At 41.6% G+C, this 22,133-nt stretch overlaps 26 non-coding genes across 26 annotated transcripts; all 26 read left to right on the top strand.

Annotated features, from left to right (window-relative positions):
* Positions 1–3,026: 3,026 nt before the first annotated feature.
* trnas-aga lies at positions 3,027–3,108 on the top strand. The gene has a single exon. It is a non-coding gene; the product is annotated as a tRNA-Ser (tRNA).
* An 857-nt stretch (positions 3,109–3,965) lies between these two features.
* Positions 3,966–4,037, top strand: trnag-ucc. The gene has a single exon. It is a non-coding gene; the product is annotated as a tRNA-Gly (tRNA).
* A 419-nt stretch (positions 4,038–4,456) lies between these two features.
* Positions 4,457–4,528, top strand: trnaa-ugc. Its single transcript has one exon. It is a non-coding gene; the product is annotated as a tRNA-Ala (tRNA).
* Positions 4,529–5,525: 997 nt separating this feature from the next.
* trnag-ucc lies at positions 5,526–5,597 on the top strand. The gene has a single exon. It is a non-coding gene; the product is annotated as a tRNA-Gly (tRNA).
* Positions 5,598–6,647: 1,050 nt separating this feature from the next.
* Positions 6,648–6,719, top strand: trnag-ucc. Its single transcript has one exon. It is a non-coding gene; the product is annotated as a tRNA-Gly (tRNA).
* Positions 6,720–7,558: 839 nt separating this feature from the next.
* trnal-cag lies at positions 7,559–7,641 on the top strand. Its single transcript has one exon. It is a non-coding gene; the product is annotated as a tRNA-Leu (tRNA).
* Positions 7,642–8,914: 1,273 nt separating this feature from the next.
* trnaq-cug lies at positions 8,915–8,986 on the top strand. Its single transcript has one exon. It is a non-coding gene; the product is annotated as a tRNA-Gln (tRNA).
* An 828-nt stretch (positions 8,987–9,814) lies between these two features.
* trnal-cag lies at positions 9,815–9,897 on the top strand. The gene has a single exon. It is a non-coding gene; the product is annotated as a tRNA-Leu (tRNA).
* A 378-nt stretch (positions 9,898–10,275) lies between these two features.
* On the top strand, positions 10,276–10,347 carry trnaq-cug. The gene has a single exon. It is a non-coding gene; the product is annotated as a tRNA-Gln (tRNA).
* An 829-nt stretch (positions 10,348–11,176) lies between these two features.
* On the top strand, positions 11,177–11,259 carry trnal-cag. The gene has a single exon. It is a non-coding gene; the product is annotated as a tRNA-Leu (tRNA).
* A 376-nt stretch (positions 11,260–11,635) lies between these two features.
* On the top strand, positions 11,636–11,707 carry trnaq-cug. Its single transcript has one exon. It is a non-coding gene; the product is annotated as a tRNA-Gln (tRNA).
* Positions 11,708–12,532: 825 nt separating this feature from the next.
* Positions 12,533–12,616, top strand: trnal-cag. The gene has a single exon. It is a non-coding gene; the product is annotated as a tRNA-Leu (tRNA).
* A 379-nt stretch (positions 12,617–12,995) lies between these two features.
* Positions 12,996–13,067, top strand: trnaq-cug. The gene has a single exon. It is a non-coding gene; the product is annotated as a tRNA-Gln (tRNA).
* Positions 13,068–13,893: 826 nt separating this feature from the next.
* On the top strand, positions 13,894–13,976 carry trnal-cag. Its single transcript has one exon. It is a non-coding gene; the product is annotated as a tRNA-Leu (tRNA).
* Positions 13,977–14,352: 376 nt separating this feature from the next.
* trnaq-cug lies at positions 14,353–14,424 on the top strand. The gene has a single exon. It is a non-coding gene; the product is annotated as a tRNA-Gln (tRNA).
* An 825-nt stretch (positions 14,425–15,249) lies between these two features.
* On the top strand, positions 15,250–15,331 carry trnal-cag. The gene has a single exon. It is a non-coding gene; the product is annotated as a tRNA-Leu (tRNA).
* Positions 15,332–15,707: 376 nt separating this feature from the next.
* trnaq-cug lies at positions 15,708–15,779 on the top strand. Its single transcript has one exon. It is a non-coding gene; the product is annotated as a tRNA-Gln (tRNA).
* Positions 15,780–16,604: 825 nt separating this feature from the next.
* Positions 16,605–16,690, top strand: trnal-cag. Its single transcript is given in 2 exon segments — positions 16,605–16,642; positions 16,646–16,690. It is a non-coding gene; the product is annotated as a tRNA-Leu (tRNA).
* A 376-nt stretch (positions 16,691–17,066) lies between these two features.
* On the top strand, positions 17,067–17,138 carry trnaq-cug. The gene has a single exon. It is a non-coding gene; the product is annotated as a tRNA-Gln (tRNA).
* Positions 17,139–17,966: 828 nt separating this feature from the next.
* trnal-cag lies at positions 17,967–18,053 on the top strand. The gene has a single exon. It is a non-coding gene; the product is annotated as a tRNA-Leu (tRNA).
* Positions 18,054–18,426: 373 nt separating this feature from the next.
* trnaq-cug lies at positions 18,427–18,498 on the top strand. Its single transcript has one exon. It is a non-coding gene; the product is annotated as a tRNA-Gln (tRNA).
* Positions 18,499–19,325: 827 nt separating this feature from the next.
* trnal-cag lies at positions 19,326–19,408 on the top strand. The gene has a single exon. It is a non-coding gene; the product is annotated as a tRNA-Leu (tRNA).
* A 378-nt stretch (positions 19,409–19,786) lies between these two features.
* Positions 19,787–19,858, top strand: trnaq-cug. The gene has a single exon. It is a non-coding gene; the product is annotated as a tRNA-Gln (tRNA).
* Positions 19,859–20,685: 827 nt separating this feature from the next.
* trnal-cag lies at positions 20,686–20,768 on the top strand. The gene has a single exon. It is a non-coding gene; the product is annotated as a tRNA-Leu (tRNA).
* Positions 20,769–21,143: 375 nt separating this feature from the next.
* On the top strand, positions 21,144–21,215 carry trnaq-cug. The gene has a single exon. It is a non-coding gene; the product is annotated as a tRNA-Gln (tRNA).
* An 823-nt stretch (positions 21,216–22,038) lies between these two features.
* trnal-cag lies at positions 22,039–22,121 on the top strand. The gene has a single exon. It is a non-coding gene; the product is annotated as a tRNA-Leu (tRNA).
* The last annotated feature ends 12 nt before the right edge of the window (positions 22,122–22,133 follow it).

Below are 22,133 nucleotides of genomic sequence, written 5' to 3'. Positions count from 1 at the left end.
TGATGGCTGCATTTCCTTTATGCCTGCCGGTTGCAGAGCCCTGGTAATATGTGTGTTGGCTTATTTAAACACTGAAAGGTCCAGTGTGTAGCGTTTGTGCACTGGCAGAAAAAGAACATAATATAAAAAGCATGGGTTTTTTTGTGTGTAGTATTACCTGAAACTAAGAGTTCTTGTGTTTTTGTTACCCCCCTGCAGATAATTTGTCTCCCAGTAAAAACAAATAAAGATATCAGAGAAAAAAGGTGAGTCCACATTAACATGTGGCAGGTAGGCTGCCCATCTTCAACATGCCAAACAGCAATTGGAGAAACATTGATTTGTAAATTGAAGCAACTTCATTCAGTTTTTTTTACTATTTTAAATCCCTTGGTCAAGTCGTTTTGGAAAAGAAGAGCTATCTGTGGATAATTCAGCTCCTGGTAAAAACTTCCTGAACAACAAATGCTGATGGAATTCTAACTGGGAGATGGCCAAGCTGGTTGCTATCGGCAATCCTCATCCACAAAATCCCCCTAACTCTTACACATTGTCAATGTTATTACATCTATGGTTTGCCTGCCATAACAGGTCAAAATGTCGGTTGTGAAAAAGGCTTATAACTGCATATTTGTTATATGGGATTACTAATGCATTCCCTAATTAATGAAATTAATAAATGTATTTATTAAATCATTATTTTGGCAAAATATTTAATTCACGAGTGTTGTTTTTTTAAAAACGTGCCCTATATTCCTTGCATTTCTAAATGAGATAATTCTATACAAAAAGTCAAATGCTGTAAAATTGTTAAGACTCTCTCTCTGTCTATATATACATATATACATATATATGTATATATATATATATAATCTCTGTCTTGTAGTTCGCCTTGTTTATGTTATACTGTAATCTGTATTGATAATGCCATTTCATGCCTTTTTGACAACAAAAAGTGAAGTAGGCTTACTTAATGCAATACAAGGACACGGAAGAACTTGGGGAAAACATAAAACAATGAAAGGCCCATGTGAATTGACATAAAATGCTGCTGTAAAACGCAACAGTAGCCCCATCAGCAGCCAATGAAAACATTTTGACGTCAGACGACGTGGTTTGAGGCCGCGCCCTCTGCCACTCAGTACTGCAAGCGGTCACAATATCGTCTGGTTGGATTCTGAAAAATAATGGCGAAGAAACGCAAAGAAATTGATAATTACAAGAGTTAGCAGACAAAAATAGATGTCGGATGACTGGCCGCTGACTGTCGCAATTTCTCAGGTAAATCTGAGCCATTCCACAGGTCACTAACGTTTAACACTGCAAATATGAGTTAACGTTTGCAAGCCAACAAACTAGCTGAACTCTGGCTAGCTAAAACTGCTGCTCTCAAATGCAGCTGGTGTTTACGACATGATAGGTCACGTACACGCCTTGAACTCGGAGTTCTCACTGAATTTTAATTTAAGAAGTTGTGGAAACCACAATAGGGGCCGTTTACAAAAACTGTTTCTCTGAGCACGTTAAACACGACGCTATTTGAACGCAGGCTTGTGCTAATTTTAGCCCGTTTTCTCATTTGCTCTCGCTTAGCTCTGACCTCCATTGCAGTTTCACACGGGCCTCCGGATCACCGTTTGGGAGGAAGCTGCAAGAGAAAACAAGGTACGATTCGTGCCTGTCCAGTATATTTGAAAGTCGACAATGTATGTAAACGTAGTTAAAATGACCAACACGTTATACCTCGTTTTAACACCCAAATACATCAATGTAACCATGATGTAGAAGGGCATAAACGCATGGTTGTGGTAATAAGGTGACTGCAATGGTTACAATGGTGACTGCATAGTTCTCAGGTGTACAACATCATTTGGACAATCTGCCTTCTCAGTAAAAGGTGTTAACCTATGGAACACTCTACCCACTCACCTGAAACTGGAGACTGATACAAATGCTTTTAACAGAGGACTAAAAGCATGGTTAAAAGCAAACCAACAATGTTCACATGTATAAATATGGACTTAGTTTAATATTGTTACTAATATCACGGTTGTGATCGTGTATATAGAAAAGCCGCCTATGGACTGGTGTTGAAAATTAGCACGTGTGCTGTACACACCTAAGCATTGACATCTGGTCTGTCCACTGGGACAGTCTCAATGTACTTGTGATGTCCATATCAAATAAAATTAACTTAACTTAACTTAACTTAACTTAAGGAACAGCTATCAAGTCTGCATAAAAAATGTAACATTGGTACTGAATTTATTTACAGTGACTTTTTAAAGAAACAAAAAAGAACAACAAAAAAAAAAACAGTTTGCCATTTTTTCATTTTCTGGCAGTAAGTGGGAGACTTCTGAAGGATGGCACTGAATGAATTTGAGAGGAGAGATTTTGACACTAATGCAGTCTACAGAAGCCATGCAACTGGACCATTCCACAGCTTTGCAAGGTGCAGTTCCTCCCACATTACTCTCTGTTCCTTATCTGTTCCATGTTTTACAGTGCATGCATGAACTTCTCAAGTGGGTGTACTCAAGTAGATTTATGGGAGAATGTAAACTGCTGCCATCTTGTGGTCAAGTTATGGAACTAAAAATGATGTGTACATTTTTTGACAAGTTTCCTATGTTAATGTTAGTGAAGGAACAAAATTTAGTCATATTCCAAACTCAACTTTATTTCAGATAAATCAATACACAACACACTTGCTTAGATTAAATCCACATGCTTGAGGACAGGTAAGAGATTGTTGCAATGTTTTACTTTCACTTTACAGTTTGTTCTCCAGCTAAAAAATGTAAAATGTTTATTATGAGGAGATTCTTCTTGTTTTAGCAAGAATGAGCTCAACAGTCTGTGTTTTTGGATTAGTAATTGTTCAGAGATAATGGTCTTTCTCTGTTGTGCTCATAGTACGGTGTGTACTAATTAGTCAGACTGTTTTTTGTGTTTTATCAAAATCTCAAAGCCACTGTGAACAAATTCCTGGTGTGTCAGCATTGACTAAGACAGATAAAACGGAAAGTGTGGTTACCATGTATGTTGTCGTGGCCGAGTGGTTAAGGCGATGGACTAGAAATCCATTGGGGTCTCCCCGCGCAGGTTCGAATCCTGCCGACAACGAAAAGCACTTTTGAGTAGTGGATGCCACATTAGCAGATTACAGCATGCACAGATGTAGCTTGGTGAAATATCAGTCTGTGAAGGCTTTGATACAGAAAGACAACATTTGGCTGTTGGTCAGTGTCAGGCTTACTGTGAGCATCTGCAGCCCTTGTGTCTCCCTCACAGTTCACGCTTGTCAATGTGAGTCAGCTTTTTTCTGCTGATTTCAGCACGTGGAATTGGCAGCATTGGTCTTGGAGCCTGTCTGTGAATGAAATCACTGTGATTGGGTGTCTCACTTAGTACGCGGGAAAAGAAATGGCAGGGGGAAATGTAAAGAAACACCTAAAGTCAAGAGGGAGTGAGGTTGAAACAAACTTTATACATAAGGAAAGATTGTTTTTCTTGAACCATTGAGCTCTCAACAGAAAGATTCCCTCATGTGTTGTTTTGTCCACTGCCACACAGTAAATATTATTTGTTCTGCATTGTGTTGTTAATGTACTAACTGGCTAATTAGTGTCATGATGGTCTTCTGGTTTTCCGTTATGAATGGCTGTTATAAATGATTGCTGTCTGCTGGTATAGAGGGGTATTTACTCTCACCCAGGTGTAGTATGCATGTGCTGATTGGCTGTGTGTTTGGTGTGTTTATGTGCAACTTTCTGCCTGAGATATGGTCATGTGAGGGGGATTGAACAACCAATAGATTTTGAAGCAGCCTCTACAGACAGAGAAAGTATTGACAAACTGTCACGTTTGGTCACACTCTACCCCCTGTTCTGGTAGATGAAGAAAAGGTTTGCTAATGGTTTATCCTTCACGGGATCTTTACAGGCCCACTCTGAAATTTTCAGTGAATTGTACTGTGTGTGGCGATGGTGGTATAGTGGTAAGCATAGCTGCCTTCCAAGCAGTTGACCCGGGTTCGATTCCCGGCCATCGCAGTTTTTCTTCCAGTGAAAGTATACTGTTTTGTTGACTGAAAGTATACAGAAAGTCAGAAAATATGCTACTCTTAATATACTTGCATTGTATAAAAATGATTTCCTTTCCCAGGCATTTTTTCAGTGTCAATTAGATGGATCCAATAATAAAAAAAAAGCAACAACAAAAAATCGACAGCAATGAGTTGCAAAAAACCCCAGCGACTCCAGGTGCTCATGACTCAGTATTTCTAGTTCTAGAATCATTTTTCTGTAACCCAGAGTGGCTGAGAAACTAAATAAAAACCTCTACTCTGTTAAGTTGTTGAAAATGGTCTATAGCCATTGATACTCCTATTCACAAGTCAAACAATGCTCCTTTGTCAAATCATGTTAAATATGTAGTTTCTGTTTCCTGCTTGTGACCACAGTGTGAATGTGGGGATGTAGCTCAGTGGTAGAGCGCATGCTTTGCATGTATGAGGCCCCGGGTTCAATCCCCGGCATCTCCAGCTAGTTTTATGATACTGACTGCGAAGCAGTGATAGCAACACATTTTCTAATTAGCTGAATTACCTAGTTGAAAGTACTTCACATTCAAGACACATAATACCTTTGCTTTGTATGTAGAAGCTCAATATTGGAAATACCCTGAATAGATAAGTAGCAATTAGAAAGGACATAGAAAATGGAACAAGAAAAAAACACTATAACCAACACCCATGGGGGGATTTTACTTCTGTAGTTTATAAGTTCTCTGATATAGATTACAATTAGGCTTGGGACAGTTAATAGCAGAAAAAAAATTACTTCAATACATAAGGAATGTTGGCCGTTTTTGGATTCTTCATGTGCCTGTGGAGGGATGCGAGAAAAACAAAATTTGTTTTACTCAATCAGTGTAACACAGAGAAAGTAAATAATATACAAATGGTAAACTGGGGGTGTGTCATATCCTTTAAATTGTAAGCTGACAACAGTGACCCTATAATTACATCATATGTGGCCTGGTTTTCAGCTGAAAGAATGTGTAATGTTCTATTCACACATGTAGGGGGCAGTGTGGCCTTTTATATCTCTAGTTCTTTGTGTGTCTGCATTGAGCGTGTAATTTACATACTGTGATAGTACAGTCATTTTCTGATGCAGCAACACAACATCATTCATTTCCTGTTGCAGTTTGATTCCAGAATACAGAAAAGCTTTGTTTCTGTCCTTTTTTTACCTTGTGATATGCTTTGTTGGGTAATTTTATACTGCAGTCAGCTGGAAGCAACACCCACTCTAACACTGAGTCTTTCCACAGTTTTCTTCGAACAGATGCTGCTGGTTTTTGAAGAATATACAATTCTGAATTTAAAAGCCAAAAAACAACAAAACAAAAGTGGAGGTTTTGGTGATGTACGACAGTCTCCTCTCCTCCAGTCTTCTTCCCTCCCTTTTTCTCTTCCTTGTTGAATTCCTGACATGAATCGGTGAGTGTGCAGTGGAATTTTGCAAGTCTGTGCAGCGATGGTGGTATAGTGGTAAGCATAGCTGCCTTCCAAGCAGTTGACCCGGGTTCGATTCCCGGCCATCGCAGGTGTTTTCTTCTGTGGGAGTTTATCCTACAAGTAAACTAACTTTCTTTCTTTCTAAAGAGGAAAGGGAAAGAAAGCAAACTTTTTTTTTTAAACAAGTGTGTTTATTAATTTTTAGGTTGAGTAAACACATTACAACAAGAAAAAAAAAAAAAAATACAGGTGCAACACAGAACCATCACAGTAAGGCTCATCTTCAATAAGATAGACATCACAGGGCATTAAGATGTATTATTTTGCACAGTGCAGAAGATACATCATCCTTTACCTTAGAGAAAAGCATTTCAAATAAAACAGAGCGGAAACAGACAGAGGTACAGTAAATACATGGCAATTGCATTTGTTGAAGGTTTACATACAGGGGGAACATGCCTCCAATGCTTTCCTCCCCTCTAAGAATACCATAAAAGATCTCCACATACTGTCAAAGATGGGGTATTTACCCTTTAATGTGAAGGTGAGTTTTTCCAGTGCCAAAGAATCTGATAGTCCTCTAAGCCAGACACAAATACTTGGTCTGGTAGTGGATTTCCAAGATTTGGCTATAGTGTGTTTGGCTTGCTCATTGCCTTCTTTCCAGTTTTTTTTAAAGAAATCAAGTCACTTTGCTCAGGCTACGAAGTGTTAACTGTAAGTTGGTTTTTGGGTGTATTTTTATTTTTATACCTGTAACATGCGAAATCATATCCATCACCTCACTCCAAAATGTCTGAATCTGTGGACAGTCCCATAAGCAGTGGTATAATGTCCCCTTTCTACCACATTTGTAGCACGAGTCAGGGTTATGGGGTTAAATTTATTCAGTTGAGTTGGTGTAACGTATATTTTCATTATCCACTTGTACTGATCCGAAAGAAAGCAAACTTAATTCGCTAAAAGAAAAAGATTTGAGACTAATTGATTTTATTCTAATGATGGCTTAAAAAATATATCGTAAGAGCTTTCTATGTTGCTGACCCCCCTTCCTCCTCCATTCCTCCCCTTTTTTCCTTTTGAGTCAAATTCCTGACTCCAATGACCGAGTAAGCAGTGGAATATATGCTTTTCATCAGCGATGGTGGTATAGTGGTAAGCATAGCTGCCTTCCAAGCAGTTGACCCGGGTTCGATTCCCGGCCATCGCAGGTGTTTCCTTGGGAGCAGAGTTTGCTGCAATTGGTACATTCACCCTTTTGTTGGAGCACTGCTTGTTTTGTTTTTATGTTTATCTGTTCAAGATGTGTGGCTGCGTCACCTCCAGATGTGGTCTGGCTGGTCTGGGTTTTAAGTGTTCTGTGCGCATAATGCCTTGCAGTGTTTGTTTTTGGGTTTTTTTTCGGACAGGATACTGCTTAAAGATTCATCCATCAGGTTTTAAGGTAGTAATGTGGCACATAAAACATTAACCATGACCTTGAAGTCATGTTAATGGAAATGTCAAAAAGTAAAAGATAGCAAAAAACAAAAAGGCATAGAAACTAGTTGTGGAAATGTAATGATGGGTTCTCTCCTAAAAGCTAATTTAACAAGAGCTTTCTTTCTTGCCAAGACTTTTCCCTTACTCTAATCCCCTCCTCCTCTTTTCCATCCCTCCCAATTGAATTCTTGAGACTGCTGATTGTGCAGTGGAAAATTCCATTTAAGTGTGTGATGGTAGTGTAATGGAAAGCATAGCTACCTTTCATGGAGTTAACCTGGGTTTGATATCCAGCCATTGCATATACCTTGTTTTAAAGCAATGTTTACTGACTACTTCTAAACCAGAGATGAAAACAATTTTACAATTTCACACAATGCTCTGTTGCACATTTCCAACATATAAATCTGCTTTGATGCACGTTGAATGGTTTTAAAATGCTCTGAGATTATGAACCACAAGGCAGATCTGTTAATTTTTTTTGTTGAAGACATGAGAAAGCAGAATATCACCATGGACATACCCATAGTGTCTTTCTTTTTCCAAAATGAAAGCACACCATCAGCAGTCAGGATGGCCGAGCGGTCTAAGGCGCTGCGTTCAGGTCGCAGTCTCCCCTGGAGGCGTGGGTTCGAATCCCACTTCTGACAGCATTAGTTTTCACTCTGACCTTGCATCTGCCTCATTTCTTTCAAAAATATTTTTATTTAATTATTTAATTAGCTTGTTTTTTTGTCACGTGAATGTCAGTGTCACAGGGAACGTATCGCTGAGTCTGTTATGTACTTCTTACAGTTAGAAAAAATCAAGTACACACTTAAAGAAACTTCCCAATCATTTCTCAAGGTATGGAGGCCCTTTCTTGATTATTATGACTCTTTACAAGAACCCCTTGATAATGAGTAGGCTTGAACACATACATGACCTTTTGCATTGACGGAATTCTCCCTCTCTCATTATTTCATATTTGTATATATCTATTTATTTTATTTCATTTATATTTTGTATGTATGTATGTATACATATTTATATATATATATATATCTATATATATATATATTTTTTTTTATTTATTTATTTTTATTTTTTTAATTTCTTTCTCTTATTTTCTTAAATTCTTAGTTCATTTGTTTGTTTATCCAAGGTCCAATTCCTTAAGTGTGTTCTGTAACCTCTAGCCCTATGGGTGGGGGGGGTGAGGGGTGGGGACCAATGGGGTGTTGGGTGTATGGGTGGAGGGGTGGGATAAGAAAGATAGGGTGAACTCAATGGGTTAATGTAACTGAAGAACAGTGCACCCTGTGTTTTGAAGATGACTGTGTAAATTGAAATAACATGTACATGTGCTGTATTCCTGTGGGGTAAAAAATTTCAGAAAATCAATAAAACATATTTACAAAAAAAAAAAAACTTCATGTAGAAAACAAAATGAATCGTCAAATATGTGTACTGTACTGCCAAATCTGATTTGATTGGGATAATTCTGAGCTGGGTCCAGCTCTACATGTATGTCTGCTTCATTGCACCTGAAGCAGCTCTGAAATTGTCCTTAGGTAATGAAAGACAAGACTTATCTGTCACAGTTTTCATGTAGAGTAATAATGACGAGAATATTGCTATCAATGCCTGTAGCGTCTGTCATTTTTTAATTGGAAAAAAGAAAAAAAAATTTTTTTTTTTTCCTTCAGATTTTCATATTTTCTGTGACCTTGCGTCTGTCTCATTTCTTTCTTTCAAAACTACTTTGATGTGCAAAACATCCGTTGTTAAGTATTAGTTTACTTGGTTTATTTGAGATAGCCAGTGAGGGTCTCTATTTCACATTATCTTCTTTGTCATTGGTGGTGTTGTATGCTCTCCGTATCACATCATCTGTATAGAAAATATGTCTGGCAATATGATTTGAGCAGACCAAGGTGTCATGGTTCCATGGTGTAATGGTTAGCACTCTGGACTCTGAATCCAGCGATCCGAGTTCAAATCTCGGTGGGACCTGTCTTTAAGGAGATTAAGAAAGGAAAGTATGCAATCTCCACGTCCCACTTCATCCCAACCCGAGGTGTCACGGAAGCAGGGCTCCGCCTTGAAAGTTCTCTCCTAACAACTCACAGCAACTAAATACGATGGATGGTTTGCACTCTGGACTCTGAATCCAGCGATCCGAGTTCAAATCTCGGTGCGATCTGCCTTTATGGAGACTAAGGAAAGGAGAGTATGTATGTTGGAAGTCCACATCACCACTCGTGTCACGTCAAGCAGCTTTTTCGTGTCCTGTGCAGTGTACTTCTTAGGACGCTCTGGTCCCCAGACTTTGCTGTGCAATGACTGCTCTTGACTTTGGCACCACTATTTGATGCAGAACTGCAGACATGCAGGCAGCAGCAGCACAGAGGAGGAGAGAGGAGAAACCTTCTGCTTCGAGGGGGGTTACATCACAACTCACAGCAACTAAATACGATACAGTTCCTGGCTTTCGTGTGATATTTAACGTGGGCAAAAAGTGTTGATGTGCATTTCCGACCCCTCGTTAAACTTCATGTAGAAAACAAAATGAATCGTCAAATATGTACTGTACTGCCAAATCTGATTTGATTGGGATAATTCTGAGCTGGGTCCAGCTCTACATGTATGTCTGCTTCATTGCACCTGAAGCAGCTCTGAAATTGTCCTTAGGTAATGAAAGACAAGACTTATCTGTCACAGTTTTCATGTAGAGTAATAATGACGAGAATATTGCTATCAATGCCTGTAGCGTCTGTCATTTTTTAATTGGAAAAAAAAAAAAAAAAAAATTTTTTTTCCTTCAGATTTTCATATTTTTGAGTCAGGATGGCCGAGCGGTCTAAGGCGCTGCGTTCAGGTCGCAGTCTCCCCTGGAGGCGTGGGTTCGAATCCCACTTCTGACAGTAGGTGTTTTTCGCTAGAGCCAGTGCTTGTAACTTGATATTAGGAAGCCAAAGTCAGCAGTTTTCTCACAAACCAGCTGTGGAATGTGATCCAAGACGTCCATTTGCAATAACACATCGCAGTTGAACTCATTAGATATGGTGGTCAGAGGTCACTGTGACCTTGCGTCTGTCTCATTTCTTTCTTTCAAAACTACTTTGATGTGCAAAACATCCGTTGTTAAGTATTTTAGTTTACTTGGTTTATTGAGATAGCCAGTGAGGGTCTCTATTTCACATTATCTTCTTTGTCATTGGTGGTGTTGTATGCTCTCCGTATCACATCATCTGTATAGAAAATATGTCTGGCAATATGATTTGAGCAGACCAAGGTGTCATGGTTCCATGGTGTAATGGTTAGCACTCTGGACTCTGAATCCAGCGATCCGAGTTCAAATCTCGGTGGGACCTGTCTTTAAGGAGATTAAGGAAAGGAAAGTATGCAATCTCCACGTCCCACTTCATCCCAACCCGAGGTGTCACGGAAGCAGGGCTCCCGCTTGAAAGTTCTCTCCTAACAACTCACAGCAACTAAATACGATGGATGGTTTGCACTCTGGACTCTGAATCCAGCGATCCGAGTTCAAATCTCGGTGCGATCTGCCTTTATGGAGACTAAGGAAAGGAGAGTATGTATGTGTTGGAAGTCCACATCACCACTCGTGTCACGTCAAGCAGCCTTTCGTGTCCTGTGCAGTGTACTTCTTAGGACGCTCTGGTCCCCAGACTTTGCTGTGCAATGACTGCTCTTGACTTTGGCACCACTATTTGATGCAGAACTGCAGACATGCAGGCAGCAGCACAGAGGAGGAGAGAGGAGAAACCTTCTGCTTCGAGGGGGGTTACATCACAACTCACAGCAACTAAATACGATACAGTTCCTGGCTTTCGTGTGATATTTAACGTGGGCAAAAAGTGTTGATGTGCATTTCCGACCCCTCGTTAAACTTCATGTAGAAAACAAAATGAATCGTCAAATATGTGTACTGTACTGCCAAATCTGATTTGATTGGGATAATTCTGAGCTGGGTCCAGCTCTACATGTATGTCTGCTTCATTGCACCTGAAGCAGCTCTGAAATTGTCCTTAGGTAATGAAAGACAAGACTTATCTGTCACAGTTTTCATGTAGAGTAATAATGACGAGAATATTGCTATCAATGCCTGTAGCGTCTGTCATTTTTTAATTGGAAAAAAGAAAAAAAAAAATTTTTTTTCCTTCAGATTTTCATATTTTTTGAGTCAGGATGGCCGAGCGGTCTAAGGCGCTGCGTTCAGGTCGCAGTCTCCCCTGGAGGCGTGGGTTCGAATCCCACTTCTGACAGTAGGTGTTTTTCGCTAGAGCCAGTGCTTGTAACTTGATATTAGGAAGCCAAAGTCAGCAGTTTTCTCACAAACCAGCTGTGGAATGTGATCCAAGACGTCCATTTGCAATAACACATCGCAGTTGAACTCATTAGATATGGTGGTCAGAGGTCACTGTGACCTTGCGTCTGTCTCATTTCTTTCTTTCAAAACTACTTTGATGTGCAAAACATCCGTTGTTAAGTATTAGTTTACTTGGTTTATTGAGATAGCCAGTGAGGGTCTCTATTTCACATTATCTTCTTTGTCATTGGTGGTGTTGTATGCTCTCCGTATCACATCATCTGTATAGAAAATATGTCTGGCAATATGATTTGAGCAGACCAAGGTGTCATGGTTCCATGGTGTAATGGTTAGCACTCTGGACTCTGAATCCAGCGATCCGAGTTCAAATCTCGGTGGGACCTGTCTTTAAGGAGATTAAGGAAAGGAAAGTATGCAATCTCCACGTCCCACTTCATCCCAACCCGAGGTGTCACGGAAGCAGGGCTCCGCCTTGAAAGTTCTCTCCTAACAACTCACAGCAACTAAATACGATGGATGGTTTGCACTCTGGACTCTGAATCCAGCGATCCGAGTTCAAATCTCGGTGCGATCTGCCTTTATGGAGACTAAGGAAAGGAGAGTATGTATGTTGGAAGTCCACATCACCACTCGTGTCACGTCAAGCAGCCTTTCGTGTCCTGTGCAGTGTACTTCTTAGGACGCTCTGGTCCCCAGACTTTGCTGTGCAATGACTGCTCTTGACTTTGGCACCACTATTTGATGCAGAACTGCAGACATGCAGGCAGCAGCACAGAGGAGGAGAGAGGAGAAACCTTCTGCTTCGAGGGGGGTTACATCACAACTCACAGCAACTAAATACGATACAGTTCCTGGCTTTCGTGTGATATTTAACGTGGGCAAAAAGTGTTGATGTGCATTTCCGACCCCTCGTTAAACTTCATGTAGAAAACAAAATGAATCGTCAAATATGTGTACTGTACTGCCAAATCTGATTTGATTGGGATAATTCTGAGCTGGGTCCAGCTCTACATGTATGTCTGCTTCATTGCACCTGAAGCAGCTCTGAAATTGTCCTTAGGTAATGAAAGACAAGACTTATCTGTCACAGTTTTCATGTAGAGTAATAATGACGAGAATATTGCTATCAATGCCTGTAGCGTCTGTCATTTTTTAATTGGAAAAAAGAAAAAAAAAATTTTTTTTCCTTCAGATTTTCATATTTTTGAGTCAGGATGGCCGAGCGGTCTCTAGGCGCTGCGTTCAGGTCGCAGTCTCCCCTGGAGGCGTGGGTTCGAATCCCACTTCTGACAGTAGGTGTTTTTCGCTAGAGCCAGTGCTTGTAACTTGATATTAGGAAGCCAAAGTCAGCAGTTTTCTCACAAACCAGCTGCTGTGGAATGTGATCCAAGACGTCCATTTGCAATAACACATCGCAGTTGAACTCATTAGATATGGTGGTCAGAGGTCACTGTGACCTTGCGTCTGTCTCATTTCTTTCTTTCAAAACTACTTTGATGTGCAAAACATCCGTTGTTAAGTATTAGTTTACTTGGTTTATTGAGATAGCCAGTGAGGGTCTCTATTTCACATTATCTTCTTTGTCATTGGTGGTGTTGTATGCTCTCCGTATCACATCATCTGTATAGAAAATATGTCTGGCAATATGATTTGAGCAGACCAAGGCGTCATGGTTCCATGGTGTAATGGTTAGCACTCTGGACTCTGAATCCAGCGATCCGAGTTCAAATCTCGGTGGGACCTGTCTTTAAGGAGATTAAGGAAAGGAAAGTATGCAATCTCCACGTCCCACTTCATCCCAACCCGAGGTGTCACGGAAGCAGGGCTCCGCCTTGAAAGTTCTCTCCTAACAACTCACAGCAACTAAATACGATGGATGGTTTGCACTCTGGACTCTGAATCCAGCGATCCGAGTTCAAATCTCGGTGCGATCTGCCTTTATGGAGACTAAGGAAAGGAGAGTATGTATGTTGGAAGTCCACATCACCACTCGTGTCACGTCAAGCAGCCTTTCGTGTCCTGTGCAGTGTACTTCTTAGGACGCTCTGGTCCCCAGACTTTGCTGTGCAATGACTGCTCTTGACTTTGGCACCACTATTTGATGCAGAACTGCAGACATGCAGGCAGCAGCACAGAGGAGGAGAGAGGAGAAACCTTCTGCTTCGAGGGGGGTTACATCACAACTCACAGCAACTAAATACGATACAGTTCCTGGCTTTCGTGTGATATTTAACGTGGGCAAAAAGTGTTGATGTGCATTTCCGACCCCTCGTTAAACTTCATGTAGAAAACAAAATGAATCGTCAAATATGTGTACTGTACTGCCAAATCTGATTTGATTGGGATAATTCTGAGCTGGGTCCAGCTCTACATGTATGTCTGCTTCATTGCACCTGAAGCAGCTCTGAAATTGTCCTTAGGTAATGAAAGACAAGACTTATCTGTCACAGTTTTCATGTAGAGTAATAATGACGAGAATATTGCTATCAATGCCTGTAGCGTCTGTCATTTTTTAATTGGAAAAAAGAAAAAAAAAAATTTTTTTTCCTTCAGATTTTCATATTTTTGAGTCAGGATGGCCGAGCGGTCTAAGGCGCTGCGTTCAGGTCGCAGTCTCCCCTGGAGGCGTGGGTTCGAATCCCACTTCTGACAGTAGGTGTTTTTCGCTAGAGCCAGTGCTTGTAACTTGATATTAGGAAGCCAAAGTCAGCAGTTTTCTCACAAACCAGCTGTGGAATGTGATCCAAGACGTCCATTTGCAATAACACATCGCAGTTGAACTCATTAGATATGGTGGTCAGAGGTCACTGTGACCTTGCGTCTGTCTCATTTCTTTCTTTCAAAACTACTTTGATGTGCAAAACATCCGTTGTTAAGTATTAGTTTACTTGGTTTATTGAGATAGCCAGTGAGGGTCTCTATTTCACATTATCTTCTTTGTCATTGGTGGTGTTGTATGCTCTCCGTATCACATCATCTGTATAGAAAATATGTCTGGCAATATGATTTGAGCAGACCAAGGTGTCATGGTTCCATGGTGTAATGGTTAGCACTCTGGACTCTGAATCCAGCGATCCGAGTTCAAATCTCGGTGGGACCTGTCTTTAAGGAGATTAAGGAAAGGAAAGTATGCAATCTCCACGTCCCACTTCATCCCAACCCGAGGTGTCACGGAAGCAGGGCTCCGCCTTGAAAGTTCTCTCCTAACAACTCACAGCAACTAAATACGATGGATGGTTTGCACTCTGGACTCTGAATCCAGCGATCCGAGTTCAAATCTCGGTGCGATCTGCCTTTATGGAGACTAAGGAAAGGAGAGTATGTATGTTGGAAGTCCACATCACCACTCGTGTCACGTCAAGCAGCCTTTCGTGTCCTGTGCAGTGTACTTCTTAGGACGCTCTGGTCCCCAGACTTTGCTGTGCAATGACTGCTCTTGACTTTGGCACCACTATTTGATGCAGAACTGCAGACATGCAGGCAGCAGCACAGAGGAGGAGAGAGGAGAAACCTTCTGCTTCGAGGGGGGTTACATCACAACTCACAGCAACTAAATACGATACAGTTCCTGGCTTTCGTGTGATATTTAACGTGGGCAAAAAGTGTTGATGTGCATTTCCGACCCCTCGTTAAACTTCATGTAGAAAACAAAATGAATCGTCAAATATGTGTACTGTACTGCCAAATCTGATTTGATTGGGATAATTCTGAGCTGGGTCCAGCTCTACATGTATGTCTGCTTCATTGCACCTGAAGCAGCTCTGAAATTGTCCTTAGGTAATGAAAGACAAGACTTATCTGTCACAGTTTTCATGTAGAGTAATAATGACGAGAATATTGCTATCAATGCCTGTAGCGTCTGTCATTTTTTAATTGGAAAAAAAAAAAAAAAAATTTTTTTTCCTTCAGATTTTCATATTTTTGAGTCAGGATGGCCGAGCGGTCTAAGCGCTGCGTTCAGGTCGCAGTCTCCCCTGGAGGCGTGGGTTCGAATCCCACTTCTGACAGTAGGTGTTTTTCGCTAGAGCCAGTGCTTGTAACTTGATATTAGGAAGCCAAAGTCAGCAGTTTTCTCACAAACCAGCTGTGGAATGTGATCCAAGACGTCCATTTGCAATAACACATCGCAGTTGAACTCATTAGATATGGTGGTCAGAGGTCACTGTGACCTTGCGTCTGTCTCATTTCTTTCTTTCAAAACTACTTTGATGTGCAAAACATCCGTTGTTAAGTATTAGTTTACTTGGTTTATTGAGATAGCCAGTGAGGGTCTCTATTTCACATTATCTTCTTTGTCATTGGTGGTGTTGTATGCTCTCCGTATCACATCATCTGTATAGAAAATATGTCTGGCAATATGATTTGAGCAGACCAAGGTGTCATGGTTCCATGGTGTAATGGTTAGCACTCTGGACTCTGAATCCAGCGATCCGAGTTCAAATCTCGGTGGGACCTGTCTTTAAGGAGATTAAGGAAAGGAAAGTATGCAATCTCCACGTCCCACTTCATCCCAACCCGAGGTGTCACGGAAGCAGGGCTCCGCCTTGAAAGTTCTCTCCTAACAACTCACAGCAACTAAATACGATGGATGGTTTGCACTCTGGACTCTGAATCCAGCGATCCGAGTTCAAATCTCGGTGCGATCTGCCTTTATGGAGACTAAGGAAAGGAGAGTATGTATGTTGGAAGTCCACATCACCACTCGTGTCACGTCAAGCAGCCTTTCGTGTCCTGTGCAGTGTACTTCTTAGGACGCTCTGGTCCCCAGACTTTGCTGTGCAATGACTGCTCTTGACTTTGGCACCACTATTTGATGCAGAACTGCAGACATGCAGGCAGCAGCACAGAGGAGGAGAGAGGAGAAACCTTCTGCTTCGAGGGGGGTTACATCACAACTCACAGCAACTAAATACGATACAGTTCCTGGCTTTCGTGTGATATTTAACGTGGGCAAAAAGTGTTGATGTGCATTTCCGACCCCTCGTTAAACTTCATGTAGAAAACAAAATGAATCGTCAAATATGTGTACTGTACTGCCAAATCTGATTTGATTGGGATAATTCTGAGCTGGGTCCAGCTCTACATGTATGTCTGCTTCATTGCACCTGAAGCAGCTCTGAAATTGTCCTTAGGTAATGAAAGACAAGACTTATCTGTCACAGTTTTCATGTAGAGTAATAATGACGAGAATATTGCTATCAATGCCTGTAGCGTCTGTCATTTTTTAATTGGAAAAAAGAAAAAAAATTTTTTTTTTCCTTCAGATTTTCATATTTTTGAGTCAGGATGGCCGAGCGGTCTAAGGCGCTGCGTTCAGGTCGTCGCAGTCTCCCCTGGAGGCGTGGGTTCGAATCCCACTTCTGACAGTAGGTGTTTTTCGCTAGAGCCAGTGCTTGTAACTTGATATTAGGAAGCCAAAGTCAGCAGTTTTCTCACAAACCAGCTGTGGAATGTGATCCAAGACGTCCATTTGCAATAACACATCGCAGTTGAACTCATTAGATATGGTGGTCAGAGGTCACTGTGACCTTGCGTCTGTCTCATTTCTTTCTTTCAAAACTACTTTGATGTGCAAAACATCCGTTGTTAAGTATTAGTTTACTTGGTTTATTGAGATAGCCAGTGAGGGTCTCTATTTCACATTATCTTCTTTGTCATTGGTGGTGTTGTATGCTCTCCGTATCACATCATCTGTATAGAAAATATGTCTGGCAATATGATTTGAGCAGACCAAGGTGTCATGGTTCCATGGTGTAATGGTTAGCACTCTGGACTCTGAATCCAGCGATCCGAGTTCAAATCTCGGTGGGACCTGTCTTTAAGGAGATTAAGGAAAGGAAAGTATGCAATCTCCACGTCCCACTTCATCCCAACCCGAGGTGTCACGGAAGCAGGGCTCCGCCTTGAAAGTTCTCTCCTAACAACTCACAGCAACTAAATACGATGGATGGTTTGCACTCTGGACTCTGAATCCAGCGATCCGAGTTCAAATCTCGGTGCGATCTGCCTTTATGGAGACTAAGGAAAGGAGAGTATGTATGTTGGAAGTCCACATCACCACTCGTGTCACGTCAAGCAGCCTTTCGTGTCCTGTGCAGTGTACTTCTTAGGACGCTCTGGTCCCCAGACTTTGCTGTGCAATGACTGCTCTTGACTTTGGCACCACTATTTGATGCAGAACTGCAGACATGCAGGCAGCAGCACAGAGGAGGAGAGAGGAGAAACCTTCTGCTTCGAGGGGGGTTACATCACATCACAACTCACAGCAACTAAATACGATACAGTCCTGGCTTTCGTGTGATATTTAACGTGGGCAAAAAGTGTTGATGTGCATTTCCGACCCCTCGTTAAACTTCATGTAGAAAACAAAATGAATCGTCAAATATGTGTACTGTACTGCCAAATCTGATTTGATTGGGATAATTCTGAGCTGGGTCCAGCTCTACATGTATGTCTGCTTCATTGCACCTGAAGCAGCTCTGAAATTGTCCTTAGGTAATGAAAGACAAGACTTATCTGTCACAGTTTTCATGTAGAGTAATAATGACGAGAATATTGCTATCAATGCCTGTAGCGTCTGTCATTCTTTAATTGGAAAAAAGAAAAAAAAATTTTTTTTCCTTCAGATTTTCATATTTTTGAGTCAGGATGGCCGAGCGGTCTAAGGCGCTGCGTTCAGGTCGCAGTCTCCCCTGGAGGCGTGGGTGGGTTCGAATCCCACTTCTGACAGTAGGTTTTTTCGCTAGAGCCAGTGCTTGTAACTTGATATTAGGAAGCCAAAGTCAGCAGTTTTCTCACAAACCAGCTGTGGAATGTGATCCAAGACGTCCATTTGCAATAACACATCGCAGTTGAACTCATTAGATATGGTGGTCAGAGGTCACTGTGACCTTGCGTCTGTCTCATTTCTTTCTTTCAAAACTACTTTGATGTGCAAAACATCCGTTGTTAAGTATTAGTTTACTTGGTTTATTGAGATAGCCAGTGAGGGTCTCTATTTCACATTATCTTCTTTGTCATTGGTGGTGTTGTATGCTCTCCGTATCACATCATCTGTATAGAAAATATGTCTGGCAATATGATTTGAGCAGACCAAGGTCATGGTTCCATGGTGTAATGGTTAGCACTCTGGACTCTGAATCCAGCGATCCGAGTTCAAATCTCGGTGGGACCTGTCTTTAAGGAGATTAAGGAAAGGAAAGTATGCAATCTCCACGTCCCACTTCATCCCAACCCGAGGTGTCACGGAAGCAGGGCTCCGCCTTGAAAGTTCTCTCCTAACAACTCACAGCAACTAAATACGATGGATGGTTTGCACTCTGGACTCTGAATCCAGCGATCCGAGTTCAAATCTCGGTGCGATCTGCCTTTATGGAGACTAAGGAAAGGAGAGTATGTATGTTGGAAGTCCACATCACCACTCGTGTCACGTCAAGCAGCCTTTCGTGTCCTGTGCAGTGTACTTCTTAGGACGCTCTGGTCCCCAGACTTTGCTGTGCAATGACTGCTCTTGACTTTGGCACCACTATTTGATGCAGAAACTGCAGACATGCAGGCAGCAGCACAGAGGAGGAGAGAGGAGAAACCTTCTGCTTCGAGGGGGGTTACATCACAACTCACAGCAACTAAATACGATACAGTTCCTGGCTTTCGTGTGATATTTAACGTGGGCAAAAAGTGTTGATGTGCATTTCCGACCCCTCGTTAAACTTCATGTAGAAAACAAAATGAATCGTCAAATATGTGTACTGTACTGCCAAATCTGATTTGATGGGATAATTCTGAGCTGGGTCCAGCTCTACATGTATGTCTGCTTCATTGCACCTGAAGCAGCTCTGAAATTGTCTTAGGTAATGAAAGACAAGACTTATCTGTCACAGTTTTCATGTAGAGTAATAATGACGAGAATATTGCTATCAATGCCTGTAGCGTCTGTCATTTTTTAATTGGAAAAAAGAAAAAAAAAAAAATTTTTTTTCCTTCAGATTTTCATATTTTTGAGTCAGGATGGCCGAGCGGTCTAAGGCGCTGCGTTCAGGTCGCAGTCTCCCCTGGAGGCGTGGGTTCGAATCCCACTTCTGACAGTAGGTTTTTTTTTCGCTAGAGCCAGTGCTTGTAACTTGATATTAGGAAGCCAAAGTCAGCAGTTTTCTCACAAACCAGCTGTGGAATGTGATCCAAGACGTCCATTTGCAATAACACATCGCAGTTGAACTCATTAGATATGGTGGTCAGAGGTCACTGTGACCTTGCGTCTGTCTCATTTCTTTCTTTCAAAACTACTTTGATGTGCAAAACATCCGTTGTTAAGTATTAGTTTACTTGGTTTATTGAGATAGCCAGTGAGGGTCTCTATTTCACATTATCTTCTTTGTCATTGGTGGTGTTGTATGCTCTCCGTATCACATCATCTGTATAGAAAATATGTCTGGCAATATGATTTGAGCAGACCAAGGTGTCATGGTTCCATGGTGTAATGGTTAGCACTCTGGACTCTGAATCCAGCGATCCGAGTTCAAATCTCGGTGGGACCTGTCTTTAAGGAGATTAAGGAAAGGAAAGTATGCAATCTCCACGTCCCACTTCATCCCAACCCGAGGTGTCACGGAAGCAGGGCTCCGCCTTGAAAGTTCTCTCCTAACAACTCACAGCAACTAAATACGATGGATGGTTTGCACTCTGGACTCTGAATCCAGCGATCCGAGTTCAAATCTCGGTGCGATCTGCCTTTATGGAGACTAAGGAAAGGAGAGTATGTATGTTGGAAGTCCACATCACCACTCGTGTCACGTCAAGCAGCCTTTCGTGTCCTGTGCAGTGTACTTCTTAGGACGCTCTGGTCCCCAGACTTTGCTGTGCAATGACTGCTCTTGACTTTGGCACCACTATTTGATGCAGAACTGCAGACATGCAGGCAGCAGCACAGAGGAGGAGAGAGGAGAAACCTTCTGCTTCGAGGGGGGTTACATCACAACTCACAGCAACTAAATACGATACAGTTCCTGGCTTTCGTGTGATATTTAACGTGGGCAAAAAGTGTTGATGTGCATTTCCGACCCCTCGTTAAACTTCATGTAGAAAACAAAATGAATCGTCAAATATGTGTACTGTACTGCCAAATCTGATTTGATTGGGATAATTCTGAGCTGGGTCCAGCTCTACATGTATGTCTGCTTCATTGCACCTGAAGCAGCTCTGAAATTGTCCTTAGGTAATGAAAAGACAAGACTTATCTGTCACAGTTTTCATGTAGAGTAATAATGACGAGAATATTGCTATCAATGCCTGTAGCGTCTGTCATTTTTTAATTGGAAAAAAAAAAAAAAAAAATTTTTTTTCCTTCAGATTTTCATATTTTTGAGTCAGGATGGCCGAGCGGTCTAAGGCGCTGCGTTCAGGTCGCAGTCTCCCCTGGAGGCGTGGGTTCGAATCCCACTTCTGACAGTAGGTTTTTTCGCTAGAGCCAGTGCTTGTAACTTGATATTAGGAAGCCAAAGTCAGCAGTTTTCTCACAAACCAGCTGTGGAATGTGATCCAAGACGTCCATTTGCAATAACACATCGCAGTTGAACTCATTAGATATGGTGGTCAGAGGTCACTGTGACCTTGCGTCTGTCTCATTTCTTTCTTTCAAAACTACTTTGATGTGCAAAACATCCGTTGTTAAGTATTAGTTTACTTGGTTTATTGAGATAGCCAGTGAGGGTCTCTATTTCACATTATCTTCTTTGTCATTGGTGGTGTTGTATGCTCTCCGTATCACATCATCTGTATAGAAAATATGTCTGGCAATATGATTTGAGCAGACCAAGGTGTCATGGTTCCATGGTGTAATGGTTAGCACTCTGGACTCTGAATCCAGCGATCCGAGTTCAAATCTCGGTGGGACCTGTCTTTAAGGAGATTAAGGAAAGGAAAGTATGCAATCTCCACGTCCCACTTCATCCCAACCGAGGTGTCACGGAAGCAGGGCTCCGCCTTGAAAGTTCTCTCCTAACAACTCACAGCAACTAAATACGATGGATGGTTTGCACTCTGGACTCTGAATCCAGCGATCCGAGTTCAAATCTCGGTGCGATCTGCCTTTATGGAGACTAAGGAAAGGAGAGTATGTATGTTGGAAGTCCACATCACCACTCGTGTCACGTCAAGCAGCCTTTCGTGTCCTGTGCAGTGTACTTCTTAGGACGCTCTGGTCCCCAGACTTTGCTGTGCAATGACTGCTCTTGACTTTGGCACCACTATTTGATGCAGAACTGCAGACATGCAGGCAGCAGCACAGAGGAGGAGAGAGGAGAAACCTTCTGCTTCGAGGGGGGTTACATCACAACTCACAGCAACTAAATACGATACAGTTCCTGGCTTTCGTGTGATATTTAACGTGGGCAAAAAGTGTTGATGTGCATTTCCGACCCCTCGTTAAACTTCATGTAGAAAACAAAATGAATCGTCAAATATGTGTACTGTACTGCCAAATCTGATTTGATTGGGATAATTCTGAGCTGGGTCCAGCTCTACATGTATGTCTGCTTCATTGCACCTGAAGCAGCTCTGAAATTGTCCTTAGGTAATGAAAGACAAGACTTATCTGTCACAGTTTTCATGTAGAGTAATAATGACGAGAATATTGCTATCAATGCCTGTAGCGTCTGTCATTTTTAATTGGAAAAAAGAAAAAAAATTTTTTTTTTCCTTCAGATTTTCATATTTTTGAGTCAGGATGGCCGAGCAGTCTAAGGCGCTGCGTTCAGGTCGCAGTCTCCCCTGGAGGCGTGGGTTCGAATCCCACTTCTGACAGTAGGTGTTTTT

The sequence above is a fragment of the Plectropomus leopardus genome, chromosome 21 (genome assembly GCF_008729295.1).
Source record: "Plectropomus leopardus isolate mb chromosome 21, YSFRI_Pleo_2.0, whole genome shotgun sequence".
Classification (NCBI taxonomy): Eukaryota; Metazoa; Chordata; class Actinopteri; order Perciformes; family Serranidae; genus Plectropomus; species Plectropomus leopardus.
The sequence above is the reverse complement of the archived record's forward strand: the minus strand, read 5'-3'. Positions and strand labels throughout refer to the sequence as shown.